Source organism: Euprymna scolopes, chromosome 21 (genome assembly GCF_053919585.1).
Source record: "Euprymna scolopes isolate OS-2025 chromosome 21, ASM5391958v1, whole genome shotgun sequence".
Classification (NCBI taxonomy): domain Eukaryota; kingdom Metazoa; phylum Mollusca; class Cephalopoda; order Sepiida; family Sepiolidae; genus Euprymna; species Euprymna scolopes.
Window position 1 is genome coordinate 49,146,611 of NC_136502.1, and position 13,607 is coordinate 49,160,217.

The 13,607-nt window shown below is 34.1% G+C and overlaps 1 pseudogene; it reads left to right on the forward strand.

The window, feature by feature from the left end:
- Positions 1-2,985: 2,985 nt before the first annotated feature.
- LOC145243104 (5S ribosomal RNA) lies at positions 2,986-3,102 on the forward strand (annotated as a pseudogene).
- The last annotated feature ends 10,505 nt before the right edge of the window (positions 3,103-13,607 follow it).

Genomic DNA, 13,607 nt, shown 5'->3' on the forward strand with positions numbered 1-13,607 from the left:
ATATATATATATATATATATATATATATATATATATATATATATATATATATATATATAAGTAGGTTGTAGTTTGCTTGAAGCATTGTTGAAGAAAATTATAAGGTAAAATTAAAAGCCAAGAACAATGCGAGATTTTTTTTTTTTTTTTTTATATAAAATATATTTTTATAAAAAAAAAAATCTCGCATTGTTCTTGGCTTTTAATTTTACCTTATAATATATATATATATATATATATATATATATATATATATATATATATATATATATATATATATATATAGGGTGGCCGAAAAGTCCCAGGACACTGGCCGAAAAGATGTTCGAAGTGCTTTCACAGAAAGATTTGGAAAGCCCGCGCCATCAAGAAGTATCTGTATCTGTGGGAGAAGAAAGTTTTTGAAACAGGTAGCGTTCTGGATCAGGCAAGAAGTGGCAGGCCTGAAACACGAAAGGAAACGTGTGCTGGTGTTCAAAAATCACTGCAACAGTCTCCCAAGAAATCCACCAGAAAACGTTCTGCTGAACTTGGAATACCATGATGGATCATATGAAAAAGGACTTGGATGTCAAAGCTTATAAGCCATGTGTATAGTGTCCTGGCACTTTTCGGCCACCCTGTATATATATATATATATATATATATATATATATATATATATATATATATATATATATATATATATACTTACTCATTTAATTTAATAGTTGTTGCCAAGTAACGCCAATGCTATTAAAATTAGAAATTCCATGGGGTTAAAATAGATCGGTGCATACCTTATTACGCAGGCATCTTAATTAAACTTCTTCTTAACATAGTTGCTTGGATCTATCTATAACGTTCGAATGCGGAAACAAGAAAAGAGTAAAAAAAACAACAACAAAAAAATCCACACTAAACACTAATTGAACAAACCAAAAATAAACCTTAATCCTTACCTTTTTTTCACTTCCCTCTTCTGTTTGTTATTTACCCCCAGCTCCACTCCCCGTCAACATGTGTCGTCATCAATTTCCTTCATCCTCTCTCTTTCTGCATCTAATCGTCTCGATTGCCAACTTTTTTTTTAACCATCCACCATTTTTTTTTTTTTTTTTAGATAGTTTTATTCGTTTTTGTGGTTGTCGAATGTAAAAACAATCTGTCGTCAAGTTGGTTTAGTCGGTGGCGGCATTTGCTTTGTAGAACGCATTCCGATACGAGTTGGTTTCTTTTGCTTGACACTAGTATAAAAATGCGTACAGACATACAAACCGAAATATTAAAAAAAAATCCTTCATTACTATAATAGGACTAAGATATGTCGGGTTCGTACATACGTCATCACATTTCGTACACACACACACACATACACACACAAAAAACATATGCTCGTTCGATCGGCAAAATGGTGATAAATCTGATGCCGTTAAAGTAATAAATTGCGACTTTATCACTTTTGAAATGAATTGATCCAAAATTAAAGTATGCCATTTCGTCAATCTAAATGCGTATGAAAAATAATAACATTCGTTTTACTGGTTTGAAGTTAGACTTAGCTAACAATTATTTTTACCGTAAAAAAGGCACGAGGATATTATTTTTTCTTAAAAGATTGAATTGCTACAATTTTAAATAAATAAATTAGCAGGCCGCCCAGCGGTGGCCAGTCGTAAGATACGCTTAAATATGATATTTTAATTCATGCAGATTACGTATTTATTATAGAGACAAATTCTCTATTAGTTATATTAAACATAATATATAGTAGCGAGATCAATATATATATATATATATATATATATATATATATATATATATATATATATATGTGTGTGTGTGTGTGTGTGTGTGTGTGTGTGTATGTGTGTGTGTGTGTGATTTGGGTGCCATGAGCTAAAATCGAAACCAAAACATACTACTCTCCACCCTCATTTCTTAGCCTCTGACCCACGCTCATACGCATATATATATATATATATATATATATATATATATATATATATATATATATATATATATATATATAAGTGAACGTGCCTGTGTCTGTGTCTGTGTCCATTTCCCTACGCAATAACTCTGTCAATGTTTAGTCTACAGACTCGAAATTTGACATACAGGGTACTGAGATTTGGGAAAATCGATGTGATCGGTTTTCGGCCAGAAATTTGGCGATTAAGAGGTCAAAGTTCAACGATTTGACCTTTGAAAACTCTACCAAACTCCTCCGCCAATTTTGGGTCTACGCACTTGAAATTTTAGATATTGGTTCCTTGGACATGGATCTAACTTAATAACTTAATTTGAGGCCAAAACAATAAATTTTAAGGGGTCATAATAGGGGTCAAAGTTAAAAAGAAATTGACCTCTGCGGTCTCTCCCAAATTACTCAGACATTTTTTGGTCTAAATATTTGAAATTTTACATAAAGGGTATTCAAAGATAGGGCAAGCTTTTTCAACAGTTTGGATCGAAAATTTTTAGTTACCAATATATAAATGTATGTATGTATGTCTGTTTGCATGTCTGCCTTAAACTTTCAATAGAGGCGACGGATTTTACAAAGATCAGTATCGTTTTAACGTTCGACCTTTTATACGACAAATATCGAAAAATTGGCTATAAACATTAATATCTTCCACTTCAACTAGGCACTTTTCTACAGTGGGGCACTTTTTTCGCCAATATTTTTGAAAGTTATCTTCTCCTTAAGATTGTCTAGCCTTAATTTTAAAAAAATGTCGCTTCCGGTTTGGCGGTGGTCGTAACAGCATAAACGTAAGGTTTTACCCCGTTCTTTTCCTCCTTTGCGGTACGGGTTCGAGCCTGCCTTCCTACTACCACTTTTTTTTGTTCAACATACACATCCAAACACCGGGGCAACGCCGGGCTGAAATGCTAGTATATATATATATATATATATATATATATATATATATATATATATGTGTGTGTGTGTGTGTGTGTGTGTGTGTGTGTGTGTGTGCGTGCGTATATATATGTATATACGGAATAATCACGTTGACACACCGGTTCTCGTCAGATCACCGAAGTTAAGCAACGTTGAGCCTGGCTAATACCAGATGGATGACCATTTGGGAATTCTAGGCGCTGTATGTGCTTTCCGCTTATTTCGGCATCCTGAACCTCCACTTGCCACTGGTATTTAACAATGTCGACTCAGGAGAGATGTGGTTGAAGATTGCGCAACTCTTGGCACAAAAATTTCACGCGCAGGCACTTTTACAGTGGGTATCCTTAGTCTGTCAAGATTGAAGGAAACCTTATATATATATATATATATATATATATATATATATATATATATATATATATATATATATACTAGCGTTGCCTGGGTGTTTGGAGGTGTATTCTGAGCAAAAAAAAAACAAAAAAAAATCGGTAATTTTTTTTAACTTTGACCCCTACTATGACCCTTTAATATTTATTGTTTTGGGCTCAAATCAAGTTATTAAGTTAAATCCATGTTCAAGGAACCAATATTTAAAATTTCAAGTGTTTAGACCCAAAATTGTCGGAGGAGTTTGGTAGAGTTCTCAAAGGTGCAATTGTTGAACTTTGACCCTTTAACAGAAAAATTTCTGGCCGAAAACTGATCACATCGATTTTCCCAAATCTCAGTACCCTGTATATCAAATCTCGAGTCTGTAGACTAAAAATTGACAGAGTTATTGCGTAACGAAATGTACACAGGCACACACACAGACACGTTCACTTATATATATATATATATATATATATATATAACTACTTCATTTACTCACATAAAATTAATATACGAAAGTATAAACTTATGCGTAAACTTTAAGTATTTACTTCAAAAGTGCTCAATACGTAGGTAGAGCTAGTTAGTAAGTTATAAAGTATATATGGCGATTAAGCTACACTGAATATTCCGCGTTTCATCCACTCTAGGATTCTTCAGGCTTATGCGCGAATTTTGTGGTTTTCTGTCGTTTTTATATACGCACCATCTATTGAGATTTGTATATATATATATATATATATATATATATATATATATATATATATTTGTGTGTGTGTGTGTGTGTGTGTGTGTGCATATATGTATGTACATATATATATTTTTATATATAAACTAACATAACAAAAACCCTACATTTAGAACAGATCAAGAAACTAGATATCCAGGCTAAATAGAGCACACACAAAGGAACAGGTCAACCAGAGGTCAAATAGGCATTTGTCCGATAAATGCATTCTCATTGGCTGATAGGAAGAGCGCGGTGGATACGAGAAAGCTGATTGGCTAACTAAAATCTCAATAGAAGGTGCGTATATAAAAACGATAGACAACCACAAAAATCGCGCATAAGCCTTAAGAATCCTAGAGTGGATGAAACGCGGAATATTCAGTGTAGCTTAATCCTTAATCGTCATATATATTTTATAACTTACTATATATATATATATATATATATATATATATATATATATATATATATATATATATATAAGGTTGTCCGGAAAATAATGGCCATTTCAGGAAGTCTGTTTTGAAATTGGATTTTATCATAGGATTTCTATTATATTTCAGGTAAACATCAACATGATTATTGATTTATATGTGCTCTTTAATAATTTATTACTTTTTTTCTTTCAGAAAACGTTTTATGAGCGAATGAGCCCATAATTTGGAATATGAGAAAAGAAGACTTACGATTACTTTTCCTGCATGAGTTTAAGCTTGGTAACAATGCTTCTCAAACAACTGCAAATATCAATAGGGCATGGGGAGAAGGCATTTCGTAGTGGTGATGAGAGCCTTAAAGATGAAGAAGGTAGAGGACGGCCATCTAATCTTGACAATGAAAATTTGAGAGCCATTGTTCAGCAAAACCCACAGCAAAGTGTCAGGGAAATTTCTCGGGAACTTGGTGTCAGCAGTTCAACAGTGTCGGACCATCTGAAGCAAATTGGCAAGGGGAAAAAGCTCGACAAATGGGTCCCACATGAGCTCAATGAAAATCAACAAGCTCGACATTTTGAAGTGTGTTCGATGCTCTTTTTGCGAAACATTAATGATCCATTTCTTGACCGAATTTCCCCTGTGACGAAAAGTGGATCATTTATGATGAACCACCCAAACATTTTCCAAAGCCAAAGTTTCACCAACAGCAGATTATTCTGACTGTTTGGTGGTCTGCAATTGGTGTTATTCATTACAGCTTTCTGGATGCTAATCAGAGCATCACGGCAGAGGTGTACTGCAATCAACTCGAAGAAATGCATCATCATTTACAAAAATTGAGACCTGCATTAGTGAATAGGCTTGGTCCAATCATGTTCCACGATAATGCGCGGCCTCATGTTGCGAGAATGACACTGCAGAAACTCACAGACTTGGGATACGAAACTTTACCACATCTTCCTTATTCTCCAGATCATTCACCAACGGACTACCATTTTTTCAAGCATTTAGCCGCTTTTTTAAGCAACAAAACTTTCAGATCTAATGCAGAGGTTGAATCTTTTTTCAAAGATTTCTTAGCAAAGAATTTTTATCAACGAGGCATGAATAATCTAGTTGATAGATGGCAAAAATGCATGGCTGTTCAAGGATCATACTTTGACTAATTTCAATGTCTAGTGTCACCTATTTGATTAATAAATCCTTTTTCTCTAAAATTGGCCATTATTTTCCGGACAACCTAATATATATATATATATATAGATAGATAGATATATATAGATATATAAATTCACCTGCCATCCATTTTGAAAAAAAACAAGATTGGATCGCTCGATCGTGGAGGACAAGATTCAATCAAGCAAGCAACGGTATCAGTGTTTTCCAATGATACGGCTTAATAGACATTCGTTTTATTTATTCAAAGATGAATTAGCTTACTATAAGAATTATTTTTACAGAATAAGAAAAACTCAATCTTATTTTAATAGTCTCACAACCTGGTAAAAATTTATTAGTTCAGATTATTATTATTATTATTATTATTATTATTATTATTATTATTATTATTATTATTATTCATTAAGAGTAGTCAAATAGGTCACCATCAAAGATTTCCCTTGTAGAACAACTTGTTGTGTTTTCTAGAGTCTGAGTGACAACAAGTCTCCCCAGATTTCCAGTACTTTCCACCTCTCTCGATAACCATTGCAGATGAATTTGTGTTATCATAACAGCCGCTTACTATTGATTTCTCGTTGGCGCGACTATTGGTATTCACTGGAATTTGGATGGTAAAACCCCTCCCCAAGATCTTAGTCCTCTTTGCACTCACTTAGTGGAGGTCTGGCTAGTGCTTTCTCTTCTTGGTCTTTCCGTCCTCCTTGGTCCTCCTCGCTTATTTGGTATGATGTCAGTTTTTGTTGACATACGCACAATACATAAATAAATAAATATAAATGGGGGGGGGTCAAGGGTGCAGGGAGTTAACTTACAAATATAAAAATCCAGTTTTCATGATTCCATGTGATGCTCCTTTATGTAGCAGTTTCTGTATATCCGGCTTGTGACCGTAGCTCATGCGTGTTAATCCTTGCAGTCCAGGGTTTTCTGTAAGATTTTATCCGTTTTCATTGTTATTATTCGTTGTATCTTATCAGGCCTCCTTCTGATTCCAATCTCTCCTATTCCCTTTTCAAAGTTTTTCAGTGTTGTTTCTAGTGCTCCTACTATTATTCGTGTTATCTTGACTTTTTTTTATCGTGCATATCCTTTTGAGCTCTCTGGCAAGTTCCGTGAATTCGCTCCGCTTATCTGTCTCCTTGATCTTCACTCTATGGCTGCTGGAACAGAAAAATCTGCGATCTGGCGGGACTTTTTCTTCTTCTTAACAAGTATGATATCAGGTTTAGATGGGTTTATCTATTATTATTATTATTATTATTATTATTATTATTATTATTATTATTATTATTTCTTTATTTATTTGTATTTGCCAGGAGTTCTAAGACATGTCATAATCAGAGATTACTCGCTGATAGTAAACAGCGATGATCCCGAGGTCTGGATGACAACAAGTTTCCACAGATTTCCAGTACGCTCAACTTCTGTACATAAACTTCGCAAATAGCTTTGCGTTATTACAACATCCGTAAGCCATTGATTTCTTATTGACAAGACCATCTGTCTTCACTGGGATTTAGGTGGCAGTTAGTCTCGTCAATGTCCCAATCAATTTTTTTTTTATCGGCGGTTAATTTAGTTGCACTTCATTTAAAGATCAGATTATATTAAATACATGAATATTACTTACGTAAATCACAAATATTTTTTGGTCTCCAGAAAAAATGAAGGTGGACCAGTAAATTCACCCTTGTCCGTTCGTGCGTTCGTTCGTTCGTTCGTTTGTATGTCCGCACTTTTATCAATAACTACATCTTGGAATTTTTTGAAATTTTGCACAAACATTAAACATGATATGAGTAAAGGAGAAACAGAACGAATTTTCCGGGGAAAACTCCGGTCACCCCCTAGGGTTGCCTTTCTGGTTAAAATGGCTAAAATTGACATTTTTGTGCTTATTAAAAAAAAATTGATGACTTGGATTTTTATAAAACTTTCTAAAAATGTTGTAACTAACTGATTTCTATATAATTTTGTTTGTCTATACTTCGCGATAACGCTTGGGTGTGCCCCAGGGGCTCCTTTAGGGCTAATAAAACACTTCATTTTGGGGGCTATTTTACCATATTTGTCCAAAAAATTTTTGTGTATGTCTATTTAGCAGTTCTGCATTGTGCTGAACTCAAATTTAAATATGTTAAGGTCTTGGGTACTTTGGGGGCTAAATGGTGGGTGGGCAAATGATGGAATTATTCATTTTTTTTTTTTTGCATGGTGCAAAATACACATTTATATATGTTAAGGCCTAAAATTGCACTGTTTGTACATTTTCACTAGGATTTGACGTCCCCCGGGGACTCTTGGGGCTAAATGGGTGGGGTGGGGGGCAAATGCTGAACTTATTAATTTTTTATGCCTCTTTCACTGTGCACCTACGGCGGACCATGCATTCTTTACTTATTTAAATCGTAATCGCTTAATACCTTTTATCACTCATATGCCTCTATTCAGAATTCGTGGCAGTGGGCCAACATCAGATGGTTTCTTTTTTCAAACCGATATAAATTATTGCACAGTAAAATAATTAAATTTAAATAAAAATCATTTAGCAAAGTGTCGTCAAGCACAACTTCATTTTCTTCTTTTTTTTATATGACCCATGGAACACTGAGTACTATAAATAGGCATTCCGCCATTTTTTCGTTTTTCACCTTCTCTTAAAAAAAACAGTGGAATACTTTTGCCTCACGTAGACGACCTTATGCACACCTTTTTATCTTGTCGGGTATTACACCATTTTTTTGTTTTGTTTATTATCAATAAGAATAACATCCTTAAGAAATTAACAATAAAATAAAAGACAAAAAATAAGCCATGATATTTTTTTTTAATTTCAACCAACACTTTGTGGTGACATTCCCGACTTTGGACGTTTGTCGCCCTGATGAAAACTACAAATTATCACTCGCGTTGCAAAGATCATAAGTACAATCTGTAGTAAAAAAAAAAAAAAAAAAAATCGTGCAAACCTTTTACCACTGGCAACGCCCGCTTCAGAGAGTGAAAGAAGAAAGAAGAGAATGGCCACTGCGTCTATTTATAGACTAGAGATCATGGGAAGAGTATGCAAATAACTTTGGACGGTTTTGTCCTATAAAAAGTCTGTATTTGGGAGAGAGGGTGTCTTTTTTGTTTGGCAGAAGCAATTGCTGTCAGAAGTGCATTGGACTGCAGGATTGAAGATTGAGTTGTGGGGTCATTGTATTTAACCACACAATCTTTCGGTGTTGGTCTTCAGAACTGGTCATCACTGAGGAGCAGAATTCACTTTTAAGCAAGAAAATGAATAACAATTGTTCTTTTTTGCATTGACAATTCACAATGACGATTCTTCTTTTTTTTTGTATAAAATTATTTTTTGTATAAATTATATATTCTTAAAAGGTTACAGTGTTGTGTTGAAAAAAATGAATAATGGTATTAATACTTTCGATTTTTTGGTTTTTAATTCCGGAGCTATCCTAGAACGACATAGACTCCTCGTAGCATAGAAGCAAATCTGTAGAAAACATGAAACAAGAACAAATGATCAACAAAAATGTCTACTGTTTCGATTTTTAACAATACCAAAACAATAATATAAAACAACACAATAAAACCCTGCAAAAATATAATTGCAACATTTAACACACATCCGTCTCTTTGATTGTCTTTCTCATTTGTTACAAAATGATACCAAAAACATAAAAAATACATAAAAATAGAATATTTAACCAGTTTCTTTTTTAACAACACATCATCAATATTTTTTAATGAAGACAAATATTCTTTTTCATTCTTACCAGCAGCTCAGCCCATATGTACTATTCATAACTTTATGTGCATATGTATATATATATTTAAAAGTTTGACTCATGTCCAGGTAACCTACATCTAAAATTTCAAGTGTTTAGGCTCAAAATTGGCGGAGGAGGCTGGTAGAGTCTGCAAAGGTCAACTCTTTCAACTCTGACCTCTTGGCAGCGAAATTGTCGCCCGCAAAAAAAATGATTAAAAAGCTTGCTGCATGTCTGAATACCCTTTATGTAAAATTTCAAATATTTAAATCAAAAATTGGCTGAATAGTTTGCTAGAGACCGCAAAGAAAAAATCTTTTGAACTTTGATCCCTTGACACCCACATTCTCGGCCAAAACTCGATTAAAAAGTCTGCGCCTATGCCTGAATACACTTTATGTAAAATTTCAAATGTTTAGACAAAAAATTGTCTGAGTAATTTTTGTAGAAACTGCAGAGGTCAATTTATTTTTAACGTTGACCCCAATTTTGACCTTTTAATATTTATTGTTTTGGGCTCAAATCAAGTTAAAAGGTTTGATCACTGTCCTACTAACCTACATCTGAAATTTTAAATGTTTAAACCCAAAATTTGCGGAAGAGTTTGGTAGAGTTTTCAAAGGTCACGTCGTTTAATTTTGACCCCTTGACAGCCAAATGTCTCGCCGGAAACCGATTAAAAGCATATTCCCAAAATCTCAATACTCCTTATGTCAAGTCTGTAGACTGAAAATTGACAGAGTAGTTTGGTAGGGAAATGTACACACACACACACACAGAGAAATTTCACTTTTATAAATACATAGATAGATCGCCATTTTTTTTATGAGCCTCCCTTACTTTTACTTTTCTCTCACGTGTATTGTAGATTATATTTAACATAAAACTCACATCATTAAAAGTGTAATGTCTGCCATCTTGTCTTACCACTTGATTTTCAACAATCTGCAGAGGCAGGTCATGTGCAAATGGTTCCGTTTCTTGGCATGTATAGCATATACAATGCACGCCTCGCAGGCATATATGAGGATGGTAAGAATCACAGCTATGTATACTTCAAGTTTTGTTTCCAGCCAAATTCTTCTACGCTCCCACAGTGGAGGCATCCAAAGGAACCGCTAGCTTTGATATCCTGCAGTTCATTTAATCGTTTATGTGTAATGACCTGTGCTGAGTACTGTCCAAGTAAGTAAACGTGTTCACAGTTTTTAGATTGGTTCTACAAATTGAGATTTGACAATTTATATATATATATATATATATATATATATATATATATATATATATAAGATGATTTATATATATATAAGATGAAACACTAGTGTCTATAGTTATTTAATAATTATTATAGTAAATAATAATGTTAGCCCCTTTAAGAAACTTGTTTCTTATTGTTGAGCACTTTACAGTTGGAATAAAGTCGGAAAATTTGGTTCGCATGTGCAGATCATACTATAATGATTAGATCATTCTGACAGACGTTAAAAACATTTAAAAATAAATGTTTAAATGTCAACAATATTTCTCGCAGTTAACGGTGGTCGAATGGATTTGGTCCTTGCTAATGGAGTCAGAGATGGCTTCGTTGCCGGGTTCGAATCTATCGACCGGTGTTTATCGTGACACCTTGCACTGATGATTCCCGAAAGGATGAAACACTAGTGTCGGTAGGTATTTAATATTTATTATAGTGAATATATATATATATATATTAGAGCGGGAAAACTTTTATTATTCATGATTAAAAGTAAATTTGTATATATATAAATAAATATATATTCCTTTAATCTTCTCTCCAAAAAGGGGGGAAGGGGAACAGGAGAGGAAAGAAAGAGAAATGGGGAGCCAGCTGACCGGTTTCGACCCTCGCTTCTCAAAGCTGTATCGAGGGAATTTTTAAAACAAAGAATGAAAAAGCGATTAAAATTGCGTTTTATTCAATTTACGGGGGGGGAGTAGTGGTACTTGATCATGGATTAGATTTTGGTATTCCTTTGCTCAGTGTTAAACAAGAAGAGGTATTTTCGGAATTTGAAATCCTCAATGCCCAAGCGGAGAGTCCTGCACCAGTCTCTGAAACCAAAACTAGGGATCTCAAGGCAAAATTGAATGACCTTGCTCACAGTTACGCCAGGACACCAATGTCGCATTGTGAGTTTAAATGGCGCAAAGAGCATTTGGCAGTTATTAAAACTCTATAAGATCCATCATTAGTTATTACTAGACCATATAAAGGGTAAGGGGTGGTTATACTAAATCATCGTACGTTGATAAAATGTCAGTAATACTAGATGACAAAGACAAATTTGAAAAATTGGGCCCTGTCGCCTCCTTGGAAACCAAATTTTAAAGGAAACTGGTCGTCAAAAACGGTGCACTTCCGACGAATGTAGCCCCTCTGAATCTATCCGCCCAAGGCTATATGGTCTCCCTAAAACCCATAAAGCGGATAGTTCATTAAGGCCCATTCTCTCCATCGCAACACAAGGTCTCAAAATGGATCTTTGACATTTTACAAACTGTTTTACAACATTATAGTAAATATTGTCTTAAAGATTCATTTAATTTTGCTGATTTTATTAAAAAGTCTTTTTACTTGTGTCCCTGTTTTGGAAACTATAGATATCTGTGCAGATTTTTTATATCGGGGCCGGATATCACCTCCTCCTATTCCTGAAAACATCTTTATTGAACTTATGAAATTTGCCACAACATCTGTGGAATTTAGTTTCAACAATATTATGTATCGGCAAAAAGATGGCGTGACCATGGGGTCAGTACTTGGACCAACCATGTCGAATATTTTTGTGGGGTTCTATGAAGAGCGCTTACTATCTGGACCCATAAAACCATTAGTGTACTTCCGATATGTTGACGACACATTTTGTTCATTTAATAACCAAACGGAAGCAAACACCTTTTTTCTCCTTACTTAATGGAATGCATCCTGCGTTAAAATACACCTATGAGGGAGAGTGCAATTCATCCATAGCCTTCCTTGATGTATTGGTAACAAAAACGCCATCTAGTTACCATACATCTATATTCCGCAAACCAATATTTACAAGTTTGTACACTCGTTGGGATTCATTTTGCCCTGAAAAACGTAAGATAAATCTAATTTGGACCCCAACACATCGTGCCCTTATGATTTGTTCCAAGTCAAAATTAGATGAGGAATTGGAAACAATTACGGATACTTTATCCAAAAACGGGTACTCACTAGATGTGATTAGGTCAGTTATTTAAAAGAAATTGGCTGAATTCTCTCGGATTAAAGAGAATATAGTGGCCAAATGTCCAATTTATCTTCGTTTGCCTTGGTTGGGTACAGTAAGATAGAAATTTGCCAAACAAATAAGTTCAGCAGTTCATGGATGTTAATTTTGCTGACAATGTGCGTGTTGTGTTCTCTACGAGAACTTTATTACCATCTTCTCGAAAGACGTTCTACTCGCCCCCACCATAATAGTAACGTTATTTACAATTTTGAATGTGGTTGCGGTGCCAACTACTTGGGTCGAACGACATTAAGATTAGATAGAAGAATCCGACAACGTGTACCCAGTAAAATTAGGAATGGAACCTACCGGGCAACTGACATTGTTACTAACACATACGGGTCTTCAATTAATGATCATTTACTTAAAAACCCGTCTTGTGCAACGAACTTTAGCACGGACTCTTTTTCTATTGTTAGTCATGCTCATTCGTAATATCACCTTAAGATCTTGGACACTATTCACGGTCGACTTAGAAAACCTCTTTACAAGCAAAGGGAATTCCTCCTAGGTTTGAACCTGATTAATCTCTAGGATATTCGACCATAACGCTGTTTTATTTTAATCGTTTTCCCACATTTTTTTTTCTCCCCGTAAATAGAATAAAACGCAATTTTAATCGCTTTTTCATTCTATATATATATATATATATATATATATATATATATATATATATATATATATATATATATATATATATATATATATAAACAAATAAATGACAAAAGCCTATATTCCAAATTTCTAGATGTTGTTCACCTTACAATTTATTTCTTTAAGTATGTTGATATGCACAATTTTTGACAGCACCTGTTTCGTAACGCATTTCTTTTCTTTTAATGAATTGATAGGTGCTTTTTCTTCTAATGAATTAAAGGCAGAATGGATTCATTGATTGATATAATAATTAAATGAACAGTTATGCGCTAC